This window comes from Fukomys damarensis, unplaced genomic scaffold (genome assembly GCF_012274545.1).
Source record: "Fukomys damarensis isolate Sample0158 unplaced genomic scaffold, DMR_v1.0_HiC HiC_scaffold_23, whole genome shotgun sequence".
In the NCBI taxonomy this organism is placed as follows: Eukaryota; Metazoa; Chordata; class Mammalia; order Rodentia; family Bathyergidae; genus Fukomys; species Fukomys damarensis.
The window spans coordinates 18,132,208-18,139,655 of NW_022900935.1; the positions used below are offsets into that span (position 1 = coordinate 18,132,208).

At 43.3% G+C, this 7,448-nt stretch overlaps 1 protein-coding gene across 2 annotated transcripts in view; it reads right to left on the minus strand.

Annotated features, from left to right (window-relative positions):
- The window catches only part of Gmeb1 (glucocorticoid modulatory element binding protein 1), a 37,275-nt gene extending 29,833 nt beyond the window's left edge, over positions 1-7,442 (minus strand). Inside the window, exon 1 of one of the 2 annotated variants that reach the window (XM_010632153.1) lies at positions 7,188-7,442. The gene's annotated coding sequence lies outside the window, so the exon portion shown is untranslated. Of the gene's footprint in view, positions 1-7,144 lie in introns of both variants that reach the window. The other variant, XM_010632148.1, reaches the window with a different exon arrangement.
- Between the last annotated feature and the right edge of the window lie 6 nt (positions 7,443-7,448).

Below are 7,448 nucleotides of genomic sequence, written 5' to 3' on the forward strand. Positions count from 1 at the left end.
AAAAAAAAAAAAAAAAAAAAAAAAAAAAAAAGACAGAGAATATAGATAAAAGCACTTTATTTATTGAAATATGTGAATACGTGAAGATGACCAGAACTGTGCCTGAACAGAGACAACAGATGCAAGCTGAAATACGTAACTGGTAGTCAAAGGGTTTATACACTTCTCAGCTCTCAGCTCTGCTGCAGCATTTGTTTGCCTAATAAGCACATACTTAAGCCTGCTACTCAGTCTACCTGACTGGCCTCAAAATACGTTTTAGCTGCACACCTAAGAACTATGTATCACACCCCAAGAACGTTAAGTCCCAGCCATACCACCCACCCACTATACTCTGAATGTACACTTATATAATTTCAGGTTTCTGTGCCTCTGTCATTCCTTTAGCCCAAAACAACTTTTTCCTTTATTTCCTTCTCCCTTCAAGGCTCAGTTCAAAGCCCACTCTGTGAAAACACATGGTCAAAGCATGTTCTCGACCATATTCCCCCAACACTTGGCCTACAGGTCTCTCCTAGTGTTCACCCTGTGCCCCGGATTGCCGCTAAATGAACATTTATCTCTAGAGCTGCACACTACCTTCCATGAAGACAGGTGCTGTCTTACCTAAATGTTTTTGTGAGTCCCACGCCTCTGCTGGTCTTAGGCACTAATATATGTCAGTTCAGTCAATGTGCCTGTATATGACCTAGTTATAATTTCTCATATCTGATTTCCGCACTTTATAATCCCACATTCAAAGTTTTTCATTAATTCTACACCTCTACAGTCAGCCTCTACAATGTTTCATACACTCACTAAACTGTACCTCATTCTACCTCTCAAATCTGCTCCTGTATTTCCTATCTCAATGAGTGGGGTGCTTCTACCTTTTGTTTTTGTTCCTTCGGTGTTTTGAGACAGAGTCTCACTATGTAGTCTAGGCTAGCCTCAAACTTGCAGTGATCCTCCTGCCTCAGTAGCTCGAGTGCTAAGATTACCGGCATGCAACACCATGCCTGGCTCCTCCTACACATTTTCACAAGCCAGAAACTAAGGAGTTATTTTTGATTCCTCTCTTTCTAAGCCAAATCAACTACATATCCTATCCAGTCATATATACATTTTTTTTTGCAGTACCAGGGATAGAACTCAGGACCTTGCACTTGTGAGGCAGGCACAGTGCCACTGAGCCAAATCTCTGGCCCCCTAATATATATATTTAAATCATCCCCCGTTCTCTATCTGTGCTGCCAACGTACCTGAGCCACCACACTGGTACCTGGTTTTTCCAGCTGCTTCTCATTATCCGAATCTCCCATCTCGGTCTTCATCAATTCATTCTCCACACAACAGCCAAAGTGATCCTACTAAAGGCCACAGGCCATTTTACCACTTAAAAACCCTTTCCTGTAGTCCTGCTGCTATTAGAATGAAGGAAGTGCCAACACCTTTGTGTGGCTTGTGACAGCTTCTGAATCTGTCCCCCAATCGCCCTGCTAGCCTCCCTTCTCAATTCTTCCCACATCATGGGCTCCTACCATGAAATGTTTTCCACTTTCTCAAGCATCGCCCTCCCCACTGAGCCATCACACTTGTCTCCTCCACCTTCTTTCCGGTCCATATTGGTGAGTGCCTGCTCACCTTACTACTTATTGAAACATCACTTCCATGAGAAGCCTCCTGTGACTTCCTTGACTAGGTCTGAACTTGTGTTCTTGCTCCCTGTACACCTGCAGTACTCCTGTCACAATCACCACATCACCATGTCAGCCTCTTACCCATCTAACTGTACACCACAGGAAAGCAGTCTTTTTTTGGTGGTGGTGCTGGTACTGGGGATTGAACCCATGGATTTCATACTGAGCTACACTGCTCAGGCCTTTAAAAAAAAAAAGTGTGTGTGTGTGTGTGTGTGTGCGTGTGTGTGTGTTTTGTTTTGTCTTGTTTTGTTTTTGGTACCAGGGATCGAACCTGGGGCCTTGCAAGGCAGGTAGGCAGAACCGCTGAGCTAAATCCCCAGCCAGGATCCCTGGTACCAAAAATAAACAACAAACAAACAAACATATTTTTTTAAAGACAAGGTCTCACTAAATTTTGCAGCTTGGGCTGAAACTTCTGATTTTCCTGCCTCAGCTTCCCAGAATGCTGGATTTATGTATTGTTTTGTTTTGTTTTTTGGTACGGGGGATCAAACTCGGGACCTTGAGCTTGTGAGACAGGCTGTAGAACCACTGAGCTAAATCCCCAGTCCCCAGAATGCTGGATTTAAAGACATGCACCACCACACCCAGCTGTTTAGAATCTCACTATATTGTCCAGGCTGGTCTTGAACTCCAAGGACCCTCCTGCCTCAGCCTCCTAAGTAGCTGTAATTAAGGTGCACAGCTAAGGGCTGGTTTTCACATTCAGCAGCTTCTCTGTGCTCAGCACATAGGAGTACAATAAATGGGTTTTCAAATACCAGGTACCTATCTACAAAAGTGCCTGAGTTTTTCTAAAGAAATTTGGCATGCCAGGCATGGTGGCACACGCCTGTAATCCCAACACTGGAGAGCCTGAGGCAGGAAGATCTTGAGTTTGAGGTTACTCTAGACTACAGAGTGAGTTCAAGGCCATCCTGAACTACATAGTGAGACCCAGTCTTTAAAAAAAAGAAGAAAAAAATATACAATAAATTTTTGTTCTCTGAATGACATCTTATCCTTAAAGACTTCTAGTTTTCTACTTTCCTAATTTAGGGAATATAAACTTGCTTAGCCAAGTTTATATTGCTTAGCTTATCCTAAGATGCATAGCTCACAATCATTATGAGCAGCTCAATAAATGATCCTCCTGCCTCAACCTCCCGAGTGCTGGGATTTTAGGTGTGTGCCACCACACCCAGCTCCAACAAATTTTAGAGTCTACTCCACTTTATGCAGAGGCAGGTTCCCAGGATATAAAAGGAGGTAACAGCTATGCTTTCAGAACAAAAAACAAAAAAAGAGGAAAGAGATGCATGACACTGTTATATATTCGATGAAAAGTTGACTGTGCATTATAATATACAATCTGAACTTCATCAAATTAAAGGTTTAACATGAGAAGAAAAAAAAGTCACCCAGAATAAATACCTGGTTCATAGGGCCGGGGATTTAGCTCAGCAGTTCGGTGGCCTGCCTCGCAAGCGCAAAGACCCGAGTTCAATCCCCAGTACCAATAAATAAATAAATAAATAAATACCTGGTTCATTTGGGTATGTGCGACAAAGCCAAACAATCAGGATCCTAAATCTAGAGGTCAAAAGAGCAAGCATGGTAGGTAGCACATGCCTGTGATCCTAGCACTCTGGGAGGCTGAGGCAGGAGAATCACAAGTTCGAGCCTAGTCTGGACAACTTAGTAACTTATCAATATCCCATCTCAAAATAAAAAATTTAAAAAGGGCTAGAGATGTAACTCAGGGCAAAGGTCCTGGGTTCAATATCCATTATTGGAAAATGGGTGGGATAAAGAAAGAAAAAGTCCCCCAAAAAGATTACAAATGCCACCAAAGTCTAGAATAACTGAACCAACAGATATCTTTCTTTTTCTTTTTTTTGTTTGAAGGATCAAACTCAGGACCTTGCACTTAAAGGGCAAGTGGCGGAACCATTGAGCTAAATCACTGGCCCACTAATAGATATCTTTAAAGACAATTACAAGACTGTAGAGCAAATTGAAATAATAATCATAGGTAACTCACTAACTGTCCAATATGATTCTGTTACTAGAAAAGCAGCCAGCACATCCCCTCCCAGGTCCCAAGATGTGGAAGCAGTCATATGAGCTCCTAAGGTATTCATCAAGAACTCCCTCAACCACTTATTCAGAACGTCATAGTGGGGACTCAACCTTAGGGTAAAAGGTAAAGGTTGAAATGATAAGTATCATTCTAATTCTACCTCTGTAACCCATTAATTTACCTAAGCTATTTTTTTTTCATTGAAAGCATATTTTTGTAGTAATAAAGCTCATAAGCTCATCATATAGTAAATACTAGTGGGGTTGTTTTTTGGGGGGAGGGGTAGTGAGACAGGGTTTCATTATGTGTTCAGGCTGACCTTGAACTATGTAGCACCAGGCTGGCTTCAAACTCATGGTGATCCTCTTGCCTCTGCCTCCCCAAGTGCTGGGATTACAGGCTTGGCCACCACCCCTAGCTAAATACTAGAGTTTTATTTTGTTTTGTTTCAATTTATTTAAAATTGAAAGCCTAGGGCTGAAGTTGTAGCTCAGTGGTAGAGCTTTGCCTTAGCATGTCTGAGGCACTGAGTTCTAACCCCAGCAATGGAATTTATTAAAAAAAAAAAAAAAAATCCCAGGCAAGATTATTATTCCAACAAAGTTGCTTTAAATTAAAACAAAACAAAACAATAAACCGGGCATGGTAGCACACACCTGTAATCCCACCACTGGGAGGCTGAGGCAGGAGGATAGCTGAGTTCGAGACCAGCTTGGGCTGCATAGTGAGTTCCAGGTCAGTCTCAACTACATAGTGAGACCCTGTCTCAAAAAACCAAAAAAACAAAACAAAATAAAACAAAACAAAACAAAACAAAAAAATGCCGGGCGTGGTGGCTATTATTATTTCAACCTCTGAAGCCTGAGACTGAGTCCCCTCTAGGACATTCTGGGTAATTGGGTGACTGAGCTCTTGATAAATACCTTCCTCAACAGGAACTCATATTTTACTCCGGACCGTCCCACACCTTGGAACCTGAGAGGAATGTTCTGGCGGCTTCTCTAATCTCCCAAGACTCTGGAAGGTAATTATAATCATCCACACAGTCTTCAATGTCTGTCAGAGACACAGGTCTACCTCTACATGGCAATTCGTACATTCTTTAGGGAAGCAAGTTTGGGTTGAATCTCTCTCATTACCCTAAATAACATATTTCTGGTGAGAAACCTGAAACCAGATCCATAGACTCCAATGGCTAAATGCAAGGTCATCTTTGAGCTGAGTGTAAACTGAAAAGTACCTATTGTTTATAGCAACAAAAACTCCTGAGGCAAGTGAGTTTATCCTTTGGGTATTTCACAGAAGGGACCATAGAATGTTCCTGTGAAATCACGTAACACTATCTTAGTATATGTGCTGCCAGAGCAAGCCACAACACTCTTAAACTCTGGGTCAGCACATAAAGGAAATATGGTATATATGAGATTGAACTAAGCCTTCTCACTGAACTACACACCAACACTTTATTTCTGAGATAGTGTTTCTCTCTAAGTCACCAAATTCTCCAGCCTAGTGGGGCATGGTGGCGCGCTCCTGTAATCCCAGCACTCAGGAGGCTGAGACAGCAGGATCACTTCAAGTTTGAGGACAATTTGTGCTACAAAACGAGTTCAAGACCAGCCTGAACTACACAGTGAGACCCTGTCTCCAAACAAAGAAAAAAAAAAACAACTAAGTTATCCAGGCTAAGTTTATACTTGTGACTTTCCCAAGTGCTAGGATTACAGGTAAGTGGCTCCACATCCAGCTGAAAATGATAAAACTTATATGAAAAGATTTGGGGGGCTAGGGGCAGAGCACAGGCTCAACATGTCTAGACACTAGGTTTCAACCCTAGCACCAAAAAAAAAAAAAGTATTTATTTTCAAAAACGACATTTTGAAAGTAAGCACTTTACTGTTCACATAAACAGACAGAAAACTAAATGAGTAATATCAGATTTTGTCTGCTGTTTTAAAAAAATATGTCTTGGTCTTTACCTTTTTTTTTTTTTTTTTTTGTATGGGGGATTGAACTCCGGACCGTGCATTTGAGAGGTCCCACTGAGCTAAATTCTCAGCCCTCCCCGCTTTTGGTTTTTTGAGACAGGGTCTCACTATGTAGTTGAGACTGATCTGGAACTCACTATGTAGCCCAGGCTAGTCTGGAACTCACAGCGACCCTCCTGCCTCAGCCTCCCAAGTGCTGGGAATACAGGCATGCATCACTATGCCCCCCCCCCGTTTTAAAGACAGGGTCTTGCTATGAAGTTCAGGCTGGCCCGAACTCATTAATTAGCCCAGATTGGCCTGGAACTTGAAACAATCCTCCTGCCTCAGCCTCCCAAGTGTTGAGATCACAGTCATGAGGCACCATCCCCTGGCAATTTTTTAAATTCATTTTTGTGTTCTGAAAATTCATGGCAGTAAAATATGTCAAGAAATAACAAGTATTACATGATTGTAGGAATACTGGACTCGGCAGTTGAAAAATAACAGATATTCTGAAATTTTCTAACCCCAGAATATATTTATTGAACATTCTATTGTAACTTTTGTTTTGTTTTTTGGAGATAGGGTCTCACTATGTAGTTCAGAGTGCCCTTGAACTATGTAGCCCAGGCCGGCCTTGAACTTACAACAATCCTCCTGCCTCAGCCTCCAGTGCCACCATACCCAGGGTATTTTAAACCTTATATCAAAAAATTTCAAAGTTGAGACTTTAAGACCAAAACTCTACGTTTTTATTTCTCTTGATACATTTAGTAGGTGATTCAGTGTGCTATCAGGTATCGCAAGGCCAAAAGCCAGATTACACAGAACCAACCACAATGAGGGAAATATTCAGAGCAAATGAAGTTCTGGACAAGTCACAGATAAGCGGACACTATACCATAAGTATCTGGGGAAGCAACACCATAGAGTTCTTTGGAGAGTCATCCCACTAACCCAATGAAGAGAAGTTAAATATTCAATTCGTTTGCTGAAGGGGCTGGGGATGTAGCTCAGTGGTGGAGTGTGAGACCCTGGCTTCAATACCCAGCACCACCAAACAAAGTGTTTGCTGAAGTACATACAAGTGACAAGTCAGCACACAGCAAATATACAGAATTAGTATGTATATGGCTCACAGGTCAGGCTCACAGTCCAATCACTGAATGAAAACGTCCTACGGAGGCAAGGGTAGGTGGACACGCAGGAAACCCCTACTTCTTGGCTCTCCTAAAAAGACACCCTTCAAAGCCTCTTTTGAGTCTGCTACGGAGTGGTCTGAGATCTCTCATTTTGAGAGAATCCTTCTTCTGATCCCTAGGTCAAGTCTAGAGGATTCCCCTCCAAGACCCTCAGTAACCTGCTCCTCAATGACACCTGGCCAACTAACTCCCGTCAGGGAAGAAAGCTCTCACCTTTCCCTCACTTACCTCAGGTTTCCTCACCCCCTGCCCGGACCTTCCCGTTCACTACCTGTGCGTGGGTGACGGCAATCTTCCCGCCCCTCTCAGGTGGACCCCCTCATCCCCACTTCCGAAGGCTCCGCTGCGGGAAGCCCGGGGTCTTCTCTCTCCCTTGGAGCTCCTTCCTCGTCCCCTGGCCCTCGCGAAGGACCTGGCTCCTTCCCTCTCGGCTAACAGAACCGGCCTCCAGCACGCCCCTCGGACGGCGCCGGACCCTCCCTTCCTCCGCGGAGCCCCTCGCTCGCTGCCGCCCGACGATCCGACGGGCTCC